The sequence below is a fragment of the Protopterus annectens genome, chromosome 2.part0 (genome assembly GCF_019279795.1).
Source record: "Protopterus annectens isolate FY-2018-M chromosome 2.part0, PAN1.0, whole genome shotgun sequence".
Lineage (NCBI taxonomy): Eukaryota > Metazoa > Chordata > Ceratodontiformes > Protopteridae > Protopterus > Protopterus annectens.
The window spans coordinates 1,518,917,758-1,518,932,572 of NC_056728.1; positions in this window are offsets into that span (position 1 = coordinate 1,518,917,758).

A 14,815-nucleotide genomic window follows, 5' to 3' on the forward strand; every position below is an offset into this window, starting at 1 on the left:
ATCCACCTTAAGAGCACTGGCTGACAACCTAGTATATGATAAACTCCATGGCACATGCGATAATTACTTTGAGCTATAGTGTATAACAGTAGATTGCTAGGGGTTGTAATCTCACAGCAACCAACTCAGTGTGTGTATATCCATGCCACATACATATGATATCCTTTGCAAAGTGCACATTGGATGGGTTTTGCATTATTTACTGGTTGTGTGTTATGTGGAATCCCAGATAAATGACCACAGCATGGCCTGCTTATATCAACAAGCATTATGTGTCCTACATGGATAGCACTAGCAGACATGAGGTGTGGTGTGTGCATCCTGTATTGTCCTCTGTACTGTGTACCACTGCATAGGTATTGTAATTTTTCCACTGTGTATGCAGCCAACATGCTCTATATGTGTGTTGTGGCATGTCCTGTATGCAGTAAGTGGAAGTGCTGCTAGCCTGAATGTGGCCATGGGTGCATGTCAGACTGTGACAGGATTGTACATCATGTCACCGAGCAATAGTATATGTGCACATCACTAGCATGATGGCCACACAGATGTCACAAGTGGAAACATTGCTACCCCTCATCACAGGAACAGCAGCACATATTGCCTAAGTCCATGGGAGATGCATCCACATCCCCAGTGCTGAGATGACATCTGCCCAGCCAGTTATACATGGCGTGTGTGGAAGTACATTGAGTTGCTCTCTGTACTGTATCAGTAGGGAGTGTCTGTGTTAATTGTGTATTACATCTGCTACACAAATGTTACCAACAAGCACGTACTACTAATGTTACATAGTGGCTTAATGTCTTAGGGTGACTAATCCATCTACTTTGATTCCTAGAGATAGGCAGCATATACAATCAAGCAGGGTCACAACTTGTCCTGTATGCATGGCACATATCACCTATGAGTACGCTGAATGGCACAGGTGGCACTGATACACATTGCAGAGGAACAGTGGTTAGCACATATGATGATCTGATAGGAACCTGTGAGAGGACATACTGTCATGTGCATATGCCGACACCGTTTGGAAAGTACATCAACACATAGCCATTGTAGTCAGATAGTGGCATGCTGTGGGAGGAGTATATGGAGGGTATGGGAATGTCACCTACCGGTGACTATGACCGCAGCTATGCCATATGAATCCTGCTATACCACTGTACAGATATGTTGATGTGTGGCACAAGAGCTTAACACCTGTGTGGCTGGGTCTGTGTGACTACCTGTCACCCCTATGTATGTACAGCACATGTAGGGACTGCTGTGCTACTAACCAGGGACACAGGTATCCCCAATGGAAAGGATAGTACATATATATGCAATTGGGATTTATAACCATTACTATGTCACCAGGAATGTATTTGTAATACCATCATGCAATACACTAACATAACACAGTGACTTTACAAATGTTCACAAATAGGAAGTAGCATCCAACATTGTTAGCCACAGTCAGTCAGAACCCGCGTGTACTGTGGAGACATGTAGTTCAAGCAGTACAGTCAACAGAACCTGTGACTGTACTCTGTTGAGCACTGCTACTTACACAACAGCTATTGGAGTTGGATGTCCCTATGTTGCACATGTCTGACATCAGTGGCCCACGTAGTGACCCCCACATTATCAGTATCATGGAAGCCTAAGTGGGTGCTTTGTACATGTTGCCTGAATGAGCAGTACAGTGAGATGGCTTGGCACAGTCTTAGTGTTGTACACCCTGATGTATCCCCACCCATGTCCCTGCTGACTGCTACAACAAGGTTTATGGCAGTAGTAGTGCAGCAGGGCATGCTGCCAAATGTGTACACCATGTACAAACTGATAAGTCAGGTGGTGTATACACAAGTGTCTAAGCATCAAACCCTGGGAACATAACATCTGGACACAGGATGTTTGTATGTGTGTCATCTCCATTACCTCACCTTGTAGATATGTGTTCAGAGAGCCCAGATGGCAGGTATCAAGGTAGTAGACTTTATCACAAGGTATGAATGCATGATTACATGGACTGACCCAATTGTTCCAGTTAGCATGTTGCAGACATATGCACGTAGGGACCCATGCATGTCTACTGATGTACCCTGCTGATGTTATATTTCTGCTGTGCTGCCCTGACATCCTGTGCTGCTGTATTGGCACCATGTGTCCATAGTTTATTCCCTCAGACTCCTGTAATAGAAACATACACAGGTCTGTGAGATACATTTCATCCTGTAGCACTGCCACCAGTGCAACATCATACAACATAAGGTACCAATGTTTGGTGCATAGTCATGACACATGCCAGCATACAGTATCTGCTGTGTGCCACAACAAGTGGCATGGCAAAACAATACTGCATTACACATATATGTATCACATAATGTAGTCAACCGGTGCATCAGACATACAGCTTCATTTCCCTGCATCAATGACAAAGATGACAGGGATGTGGCACAGATATCATCACATGCACAGAGTGTGGTATGGGGGTGCGGGAGGCCTAGGCTGTGCCAAACAGTTGACAGCATGTGTGTGAGTCAGAAAAGGGTGGGAGTTAGACGGGCCATGGAGAGGTGTCATGTGTGCCTGTGTGTGTGTGTGTGTGTGTGTGTGTGTGTGTGTGTGTGTGTGTGTGTGTGTGTGTGTAGTTGACCTGCTTGTGTCAGTGGTGTTTGAGTGTGTATGTGCAGATTCAAGGCCAGTGCTAGCCCTACACGTGTGGATATTGGACAGCATTGAGCAGTACATGGTAGAGCAGACAGTTCACTGACTCTGGCCATGAACATGGGAACTGGCTCTGCCAGGAGTTGCACTGGCATCACCATGCCTGAGGTCAGATGCGGTGCTAGTACCTGACAGTGACTGCTGTCTGATGGGTCTGTGTCACCCATGGGACAACCCAGGACCATGTGCCCATGGCCTGCCATGTCATGGTGTGGACAGCACATGTCCCTCTACAGTGCTGGTGGTACTGCCACTAGGGGATCGTAACTGCACATAACCATGTAGACTCTAGGCAGTTGGCATTGCTGACATATGCCCACGGGTCCGATGGCCAGCTCTGGACAGCCATTCCAGCACAGACAATATGAGGCCCATGACAAACACTGCCTCAGCCCACTATCTGTCCACTGCATCAATGAACCAGTCCAGGGTGTCCCCAGTGCAGTGGAAGCAGTCATGGATGTCCACCTGTGCTGTATCCATAAGACTAAGCATACATCTAGTGTTTTGTTCAGAACATGCCTGTGCCTCCATGATAGCCCTAAATGCAGGTCAAGTGACTCGGGATGTGACATCAGCAAAAGGTGGTGGCCAGACAGCAGGCCTTCTACAAGCACCCCTGTCAATCTGCCTGTGTGGGATGCAGTTAGCTCTGTGGCTATGGGCAGTGTCTACCCTCACTGGAGCCATAGTTGCCAGACTTCCCTGTTCAATGTGTCCATCCTCTGACTTTCCAGTACCTGTGGTCTCTGGGAACTGGGTATGTGTGGGCATAACGAATGTGTACAGAGACAATGGGGCTAGAAGGAGGCTGTCAACCTCTGGGACATTAAGCAAAACTAAACAAAATAAAATTAAAAATACTACATCCGATACCCTGAAGTAGGGAAAACAAAACACGTTTATTAGTACATTAAGCACTTTCATCTCAAATGAGAGACTTCATCAGAATACAAACATACCAATCAATCACATTTAAATATAGATTAAAGCCAATGACATCTCAAATCCTGTAATCATGTTAAAGAAACACAATCCTAATAAACTTGAAATACAACAATAAACTTGTAAAATAAATCCGTCATACATTTAAATGTTTAAACATTCAAATATCCTAAAATCATAAGATAAAATCTTTTTACATATATTCATAATATTGTATACTTATAAAAATACATATCTATATGTATATATATATATATATATATATATATATATATATATATATTTGAAATGTATTCAAAACTGTTTATATATACTGATGTATATAAATACTTTGAAATTGCATTTGCAAACTTATATAATTTTTTTATTGATATTTGTATTTGATTATTCCATTTTGAAACTTTTTATAACTTACTGGCTTTTTCCAATAACATAAGGGCTATAGACACACTATCATTTAAACCTGGTGGTAACATAGCAGCCAATCTTAGCTGCCGCTGACTCTCCTTTTTTAATAAATTTTTCCAGTCACCCCCTCTTGGATTCATCTTTACAATATTCAAAATCCCAAGCATAAACTTGTCAAAATTTGCACAAGTAGCTGCATGCTTATACAGTGCATTTGTTGATTTTTTTATTTTTCATGTCATTTAAATGTTCATATATCCTATTTTTCAACATACGTTCGGTTTTCCTACATAAAAATGCCCACTTGATTTGCACAATGCCAAATACACCACTCCCATGATGTTACAATTTCCTTTCTTAAAATATATTTTACTCTTGATATTATTATCCAAAACCAAACTATGTTGCTTATTGATATATGAACAAAAAGCACACATGCAGCATGCCTGCGTACCCTGTTTGACCACCATTGTATTTTCTATCCTTTTTTCCAACAATTGCTTTATGTTAAACCCCATCTGGTTTACAAACCGAGGTCTTTCCCCTACTTTGTTGAAAATCTCCTGGTTAGTTCTGAATATATTCCAGTTTCTTTCCATTGCTTTTCTAACCCTGTATGTATTAACATTATACTGTAAAATACAAGCCTTACTAAAATTATTCTGTGTATAATCAATATGTGTACTACTATTCTCTGGTACCAAATTTAAACTGGCCCCCAGAAGTGGTTTGTATTTGCTCCCCCGACTGTCATAGACCTCTAGAAGAATTTGACTGAGCAAGTCCAATGGGTATCCCCTCTCCTGAAACATACTGGAAATGGTGGTAAACTCTTTAGCCAAATCTTCTTTACAGGAAGTCATAAGTGCCACTCTAATGGTCTGTCCTTTTACAATACTCTTTTTCTGCCCCAAAGGGTGATTACTTTTGAAATGCAAATAAGCATTACAAAAAGTTTTCTTTCTATATATTTGTGACTTAATTTTCCCCTTCAGTGGATATGAATGCGTCCAAATAATTGATTCCTTTCCTATCATACAGATATGTAAACTCAAGAAATTCAGTACTAGAATTGAGATACTGTATAAATTGTGGAATTTCTTCTTCCAAGCCAGACCAAAGAATAAAAATATTGTCCGTATTTTACAGTATAATGTTAATACATACAGGGTTGGAAAAGCACTGGAAAGAAATTGGAATATATTCAGAACTAACCAGGAGATTTTCAACAAAGTAGGGGAAAGACCTAGGTTTGTAAACAAGGTGAGGTTTAACATAAAGCAATTGTTGGAAAAAAGGATAGAAAATACAATGGTGGTCAAACAGAGTATGCAGGCATGCGGCATGTGTGCTTATTGTTCATATATCAATAAACAACATAGTTTGGTTTTGGATAATAATATCAACAGTAAAATATTTTTTAAGAAAGGAAATTGTAACACCATGGGAGTGGTGTATTTGGCATTTTGCAAATCAAGTGGGCATTTTTATGTAGGAAAACCAAACGTATGTTGAAAAATAGGATATATGAACATTTAAATGACATGAAAAAAAAATCAACAAATGCACTGTATAAGCATGCAGCTACTTTTGCAAATTTTGACAAGTTTATGCTTGGGATTTTGAATATTGTAAAGATGAATCCAAGAGGGGGTGACTGGAAAAATTTATTAAAAAAGAAGGAGAGTCAGTGGCAGCTAAGGTTGGCTGCTATGTTACCACCAGGTTTAAATGATAGTGTGTCTATAGCCCCTATGTTATTGGAAAGAGCCAGTAAGTTATAAAAAGTTTCAAAATGGAATAATCAAATACAAATATAAATAAAAATGTTATATAATATAAGTTTGCAAATGCAATTTCAAAGTATTTATATACATCAGTATAAATAACAGTTTTTAATAAATTTCCAATACACACACACACATATATATATATATATGGTTCTACCTGACATAATCGAAACCACACAACACCGACAACCACATCACCGACACCACATATTCGACAGTCCATAAACACGAAACCACACATAACCGACAACGAAATAACCGACGGTACACAAACACGAAACCCCATACAAAACAAAACACATCCCCATTCCACAAACCACACACACAACACAAGCACACCAAAATCCTTACAAGCCCACACTAAACCTTACCCTAACCCTAAGGTCCGTCACTATCGCACACTTACCTACCGCTCCTAACCCTAACTCACTTAACCCTTATCGCTTCCTAACCCTAACTCACTTAACCCGCCCCTATCGCTCCCTAACCCTAACTCACTTAACCCACCCCTATCGCTCCCTAACCCTAACTCACTTAACCCACCCCTATCCCCACAGACCGTCAATCTCCACACTTACCTGCTCAAGACTAACGTCCGTCACTACCGCATACTCACACAGCCTTTCCCCATGTCGGCATCCTCGGCGTTGGTGTTGTCATCCGTCGTGTCGGTCTTCTGCATTGTCGATGTTCTGCAACCCGCGATTCGCGTCGGTCTTCTTCGCTTTCGATCTTCTGGAGCTCCGGATTCCGATGTCGGTCTTCTCAGCTGTCGACGAAGTCAGGTAGAACCCTGTATATATATATATATATATATATATATATGTATTTTATAAGTATACAATATTATGAATATATGTAAAAATATTTTATCTTATGGTTTTATGATATTTGAATGTTTAAACATTTAAATGTATGATGGATTTATTTTACAAGTTTATTGTTGTATTTCAAGTTTATTAGGATTGTGTTTCTTTAACATGATTACAGGGTTACTGATGTCATTGGTTTTAATCTATGTTTAAATGTGGTTGATTGGTATGTTTGTATTCTGATGAAGTCTCTCATTTGATATGAAAGCACTTAATGTACTAATAAACGTGTTTTGTTTTCCTACTTCAGGGTATCGAATGTAGTATTTTTCATTTTATTTTGTTTAGTTTAACCTCTGGGACATATTCATCCACCAACAGCCCCACCTGTGCCTCACTATGAGCACCATCATCATCACACTTATATCAGGTTGTGAGAGGGACAGACTCCAACCCTGGTCACCTGTGAAAACCAAATCAAAAGCAGTACATGACTACCTGCACTTTTATGTATGGTAATCCAAACAGACTCATACAAATTAGGATCCAGAACTGCATTACCAGTCTCACATCTTCTCATCTCTGCTGCCATGCACAATAGACAAACTCACAACACCATACACATACAAATCAAAGCCTTTATAACATGCACATCAGTTATATCGAGTTAACATTTTCTGTACAATTTTCCTCTAAGGTATGCAATATGACACTATACATGATAGAACTGCACATTAAACCCAGTGCACCTATCTTGAGAATGATATGCCAGTACTAGTGTCACTGTCTCAGGTATGTACCATCTACCTTTTGGATTTGAATAGGCATCTTGCATTACTTGCTTCATGTTTACAAGGCTGCATAGTCGCTCATAACTAAAAGTGCAAATGTGTTACTGTTCATTTAGATACACACCTGTGATTACCCAGTCTATGAACTGTAGTCAACTGTTCCAGATTGGTACGTACAAATATTCTAATCTGACTAAATGCAACATTTGTACATAGTGCGATATGGCAGCCCATAACTTTCATAGGGTATATATATATGATCCTTAAAACAACAGTATTATGCTTACCAAGTACAGGACCATGGACCTGGGCAACTCCTGACAGACCTATGAAAGGGTGAGGGAGAGATATTGTCAGCTTCACCATATGTTGCAGCACTACAGGGTAATATGTGCATATATCCACTTGTACAGTAGCCACTGTTACTTGCTGAATTCTTGAGATTCAGAGTATCTGTGCACAACTGAGCTTAGACCCCAACTCTCCCCAGTGCAAATAGACCTGACACAAATGCACAGATATGTACAGCCTGCCACAATGACTGATAAAATATTAAAATGGTGGACACTGTAAGTTTACCTGGACTCTCCACTGCTGGGAGCACTGTGGCATCCACCTCCATTATGTATGGTGTGATGGATCCCTGATAGCTGTCATGTGTTCCTAGGTTTGCCAGGAACTCCTCTGTGGCTGATAGTGTTTGTACTGCTGCAGGCCCTCCACTGGTGGTGGCATGATCCCTGGCAACATCAGCTGCCCTTCATCATGCAGCATTCATCATATCTGTGGCTCGGTGTTGTACCGGCTCATAGGTTATGTCATGCTGGCCAATCTGACATCCTGCACAAGTTCTGCCCACAATGCTGCCCATTGTTTATGATTATGCCTCCCCCTGACAACAACATCTGATGATGCTGCCTTAGTGCATCCACTATTACCTCACTCTGTGCATTGGAGAAAGGGGCATGTTATCTGCAGTACATGGTTCCTGAAAGACAACAAAAGGAGAACACATTACAGGACCAGATATATGGATGTCCACTTTGTACAGATTCAGCATGCCCATAATGGCCTGCTTTACCCACTGCTTCCTCACACATTATACCCCAGTCTGGCAACATACTATGTGTGTGGATCTCAGCAAGATAGTAGCACTATGGGGGTATGTCCCTGTGTGTCATGACAGGTTATGCTGTATGTTCCTATAGCCAGGACTGCAGTGTACTGTGGTGTTTCCCCTGTGGGCAACCTCCTACTATTATGTCATATGGCCACTGCCAGACAAATAGCAGTGTGCTATTACAACCACTATATGGGCAATGTCCAGCAACACTAGTGCACCACAATGAAAAAAAGCAATGCAAACCTGCTGTAGTATAACTTCCCTGTAGGCATCATACCTCTCAACTATACAAATGTTTTCAGAAAGTCAAGATATTTGCATCATACTTTTGGTCATTTTCACACAGCATTGTCGATTTCTGAAAAAAAGGTTAGCCAATCATTGATGGTTGAGGTCAGAAAATAAAAAACAGACATCTGAGTTTAAGATGCCATACCCTTCAGAACAGTTATCCTACTGTTATATCTGTTATTCTATTAACTTTCTTACTTCATATGAGCAATAGTTACAGTGTTCCTAATTTTGGGCCTTTGTCCCTCCATTAATTATGGCTTTGTTCAGATTTCTTTTGTAACAGGTTGGCAGCTATTTTAGGCAAACATCAACAAAATCATGGACTTAGCCAGAGTACATCAGGGACAATCAGAGACACTTAAAATGTTAGAACTATTTATGTGAGATATTGATAGAATGAGAGGAGGTGAATTAGAGTACATCATCTGATGTTACAGGAGTATACACCCTTACTTATTGTCACTATGAATTATGTGTAATTCAATAGCTTTCCATCAGCAGACAACCATTGTAGGAGGTAATAAGAGGGACACAGCTAATATGTGAGTGGAAATCATGGACAGTTGAGAGGCATGCCTGTTGGTGTAGGACAGCAGAGCATCACTGACATGTCATTACCAGAGATCTAAGACAGGCTTACTGCTGTAATCCCTATTCCCATACATCCATCCTCCCATCTACATCCTGTTATATGTAGAAATCAATTGTATACCTGGTGGAGTGCAGTACTCCTTTGTTTAACTTTTCTTACGGTAATCTTTTGAAAATACGCTCTGTGTGAGGTAAGTCTCATACAAGACTTATTCCCCATAACCAGCTGTTTGCCTTTTTAAGGTATTGCTCATTAGCAGGTACTTACCTCTGCACCAGTCTGTGGCTCCAATATGGTAATTGCAGCCAAAACAGATGAATTGCACTATCAATAGCTAATGTCATGCCACCACAGTGCAATATATAAGGCTTTCATGTAGACCCGGGTCCCTTTCTTAGCTGTTAAGATGAACATTACTGAGGTGTGAAGACTACATCATCGCAGAGGGTAGGTGCCATAACTGTCAACTGTAGAGATGTATGCAGTATGTCCACAGTTTCACCTCATATGTGTGCTTAGTGACCCATGAGATGGTGGTCATCTGGCAATTTACAGGCAAACATTGCGTGTTGAGGTCAGCAATGGAAGACACACATTTCAGTGTCAAACTTCATACCCCTCAGAATGTGCATGCTAATGCAATAGCTGTTATTCTGTCAACTTACTATTTATGTAAGAGCAAACTGTAGAACATGTCCCAATATCTGAACCTTTGTCCCCCCATTAAGTATGGCTGTGTCTGGATTCCTTGTGCTAGGGGATTGAGAGCTATGGTAGGTCTGCAGTAGCTACCTTTACATATAGGTGTGTGTGCTACAGGCTGTAGCTGCAGCTACAGTCTAGAACATATAGTAGGGAGTGTGAACACTTTGTATGACAACAAGGTAGACATGTAAATGAGGCAGCTGTGTCAGCCCAGTCATTACAGCCAGTGTAAGGGTACCCTTTACAGTCCAATCAAGGCATGTGATTATGTTACATCTGTTATGCAACAGTGCCAATCACAGAGAATTAGGTGACATATAGTTATGCTATAAGGATATGTGCAGTGTGTCCCTACCTGCATACCTTGCAAAACTGGATAGTGGTTCATTAATTAGTAGTAAGCTGTGTGGATAAAGATTTCATGACTCAGTCATTCATTTCTGTCTTTATAATAATGTAATTGAACTGCAACACAAGATTTGGATTTGAACCCAGGACTGTGTGTGGCAAAATATACTGCATGTAAGGCATTTAACAGACTGAGCAACTGAATCACTGCTACAGCAGGTGTATTTTCAAGGTATATGTGTACACATTCAGGCTGGGACACACATTGTCTGCATCTATCAGTATGTGTATGGCTTTTTATGACTGTATTTCTGTATCAGGGTTCAAGTTGAAGATGTTATTTGCCACTGATGTCTTAGCAGATGTCTTTCTATATGATGTTGATACAAGGACACATTTACCAGCTATCACAGGTCTCACTTACATCCATTTTTATGTATTTGGCTGTCTAGTGGTATATTATTGCACCAGAGTAAAAGGTACACTCTCATTTTTCCCATTAATTTTTAATTCCAGTTTGTGTGGTGTGGCACTGCATGCAGCTCCACTGAGACATGCCTGATGACTGTAAGTGGCAATAACTATGTTATGATGAAAACGCCTGTTTTAATTAAGATCTGTATGGCATGGTGGGTTAATGCTGTTGGTGTGATGGGCTTGGGTTTGAAACATGGCAGAGGTGTCTATTTTGTACATGTGTCTAACAATGTTAGAAACCCATTTATTCATTAAGGCTCTATTTAGCAGAGCTAAACAAAGTCAAATGGTGCACCGTGCAGATCCGCACTAAAAATATAAAAAAAAGAAATAAGGGGAGATAGAAAACTGGTGAAATGGGGGCAAGCAGGGGGAAAAGCTTAGTGAAAGGCAGGTAGGGATGTGCAGGAAGGGTGTAAGAAAGAAACATAGCTATCCATTTTTGTACAGCAACAGCTGTGCACTTTGACAGATTTTGTAGAGGAATTTGGATTTTCAAACTGCAAATAGAAGGGTGAGGACAATATAAATGCATTGTCAAGCCAATTGGACCAAATTACTTGTATCCCGTGGACACGTGTGGAATGGAGAGCTGTGCTTGGGGTGATTTATTTTTGGGACAGGTGCCTATTTTTTTTAAGGTGAGAGTGGAATGTTGGGGAAGGGACATAGTACATGTGGGGAGGTAAGTTGGGTAGGAGTGGATGCATTTGCAGACAGACAAGACAGCAGACAGGGGTGGTGTGTGACACATGAGGTGGGTGAATACTTTGGATGGGGGTGTGTTGTGGAATCCAAGTCACATGTGCCTCTAGATGGCAACAGCATGACTCACATCCTCACCCATGAGACTGTCAACACTGTTCCTTCACTGCCCAAGGGTGGCTGTGCTGGAGGCTGGGTGCCAGGGTGAGGCTGCCCCACCAGTTTGGCCAGAGTGCTCTCAATCTGGTGTAAGTGGCATTCATAGCTGCGATGAAAAATTCTGCATACCATGATTGACAGTTGATCCTGCCTGACAATGGCCCCTCCACGACTGCTCCTAGGGGGAGGCCAGGCCTCATCGCCTGAGGTGGTCCCTCCTGACACTGCAGGTGCTGTAAGGGCAGCTGTGGGGGCACCACCAGTCTGGGTCCCAGATGTGTCAGGACCCGGTGCCATGGCCAATTGAGGCAAGGTAGGTGGATCAGCCAGAACTGGCCTACCCGCTGTGGTAATGGAGGTATAGCAATAAGTATAGGTTAGTTGTGAACAAATCATTGTTAGTAATAGGTTCATAGGTTCATAGGAGGGTACTAGGCTATTGGCCCCTAGGGCCTATATAAGCCTAGCAAAAAATTTACCCTTGCATTCTCCACCCAAGAAAATTATTTTCCTGTGCCCCTATCGAGCAAAACCACAGAAGTGATCCCCGGGGTGAATTTCCTATCTCCCATCCAATAATCAAGATTTTTCTTGAAGAGTGCTAATGAGGAGCTCTGTTTGACATAGATAGGTAGTCTGTTCCAGAGTATGCGAAGTCTCTGGGACAGGAATCTATCCCTTTGGCATGTTCTGTTTATTGTGGTGATAAGGTTTAGGTCCTTAGAGCGTGTAGCTTGGAGGGATTGGGATTTCTTTAATTGGAGCATGTTCAACAGCTCTGGGTTTGACATAACTTTGTATGTTAGGCAGAGATCGCCTCTGTGTAGGCGATATGCGATGGAGTAAAGCTTGAGTTTTTTGAGACGGTCTACATAGGGCATCTGTTTGAGGCCAGTAATCCTCTTTGTGAGGTATTACTGTGGCCTTTCCAGTTGTTGTAGATGTCTTGTGAGGTGCATACCAAAAGGAGCGTTGTACTCTATAATGGGTCTAATGAGTGATGAGTAGAGGGGAACAATGACCTCTTTTTTTCTGGATGAGAAACCTTTTGTGATGATGTGAGCCATGTAGAAGGATTTCCTGACCACTGTGGTGATGTGATTATCAAAGGAGAGACTACTGTCCACCTGTGTCCCAAGGTCTCTTATCACATTTTTGGCATTAAGTAGACTACCAGCTATGTGGTAGTTCATGGGTACAGAGTTTTTAGTAATGGGGATCACAATACACATTTTGGCATTGAGCTTCAGGCCATGGCTTTGACACCAGGCATCTGTCTCAGTGAGGCCCTTTTGTAGTATGTCCACATCGTTAGGAGTTTCAATTATGGCTCCTAGTTTACAGTCATTTGAAAACTTTGTTAGCCAAAGACCTTCTGTGTTAGCCTGTACTTCAGAGAAGTAGATACCAAACAAGAGAGGACGCAGGACTGAACCCTGTGGTACTCCACTTGTCACTCGTCTAAAGTCGGATTTGGAGTCTGCTACTTTCACAGTGTGGGTTCTGTCTGTGAGCCAGTTGGCAACCCATCTTGTGACATAAGGATTTATACCTAGTTTAGTGAGCTTATCTTTAATTCTAGAGTGGGAGATGGTGTCAAAAGCCTTGACAAGATCTAGATAAGCTGTGTGAACCACCTTACCCTTATCTATGGCTTTGGTGACTGTTTCAAAGAAGTCAATCAGGTTTAGAATGCATGATCTGCCTTTTACAAATCCGAACTGGTAGGTCCAGAGTTTGGAGATTACCAATGTCTTTGTTTATGAGTTCCATGATGATATGTTCCATGGCCTTGCAGACCAGGTTCGTCAAGCAAATGGGGCGGTAGTTCCTGAGGTCCGTCGTGGGTCCCCCTCTGTGGAGTGGGATAACCGTCGCGCTGCACCATTCAGTGGGCACAAAGCCTGAGGTGAGGCTATGACTGAACATGGTACTTAGGTAGGGTGCCAGTTCATTCTGTAGTTCGTGTAGAACACAGCCTGGGATATTGTCAGGTCCCATGGAGACTGTGTTCTTGGCTTTGGAGAGTGTGTTTTTTACCTGTGCAGCCGTGATTACAGGAACTTTGCATTCTACCGGTATAGAGATGGGCCCTCTAGGGGGTGAGAGGGGGTAAAGTTAGCACTGAACCTATCTGCCAGGATGTTGGCAATATCAGTTGGTTCTCTATATTTAGTGCCATTGTACACTAACTCAGTGTAACTCAGAGCAGATCTGAGTGTTGCCATTGGGATTCTTGACATAGCTATAGAATGCTTTGTGGTTGTCTTTAGAGTCAGTGACAATTTTGTTTTCATAACTTACTTTGGAGGATTTTATGAGGGATCTCAGCTTTTTACTGAGATTGACCAGGACGTTCCTCCAGTCATGGGATTTTACTTTTTTTTGCAACAGTTTCTTTCTTCTGTTGTAGAGTTTGTTTATGGCAGAGGACCACCAGATCAGCTTCCTTTTTTGGAGGATAGCATCTTGGTTCTGTTAGGGATAGCATGATCCATGCACTCGTGTAAGTGCTTATAAAGTGCATTTGTGTAGGATTCAGCAGTCATAACTCTATTGTCCATCTGCATGGGTGTCATGAAGTTTGCCACTTCTGTCTTAAGAAGTGTGAAGTTGGCTTTGGAGAAGTTTTTTACGGTGGTTTACCTAATTGGTGGTGAGGCGGGATGTGGATGTCTAGGGTGATTAGCTTGTGGTCAGATCTGACCAATGAGGAATTGACCTCTGGTGTTGCCCATGTTGATAATGACCAGGTCTAGGATATTACTGCCCCTGGTGGGATGTGAATAAATTGATCCAAGGTGTTGGAATTTATGAATTCCAGAAACTGTTGAAAAAGAGTTGGTACATGAGCAGTTTTCCCAGTTAATGGTGGGGTAGTTGCAATCGCCCACTATTAGGGTGTTAGGTTGTACCCTAATATTTTCCAGTGTATCAAGAAATGAGAAGTGGAA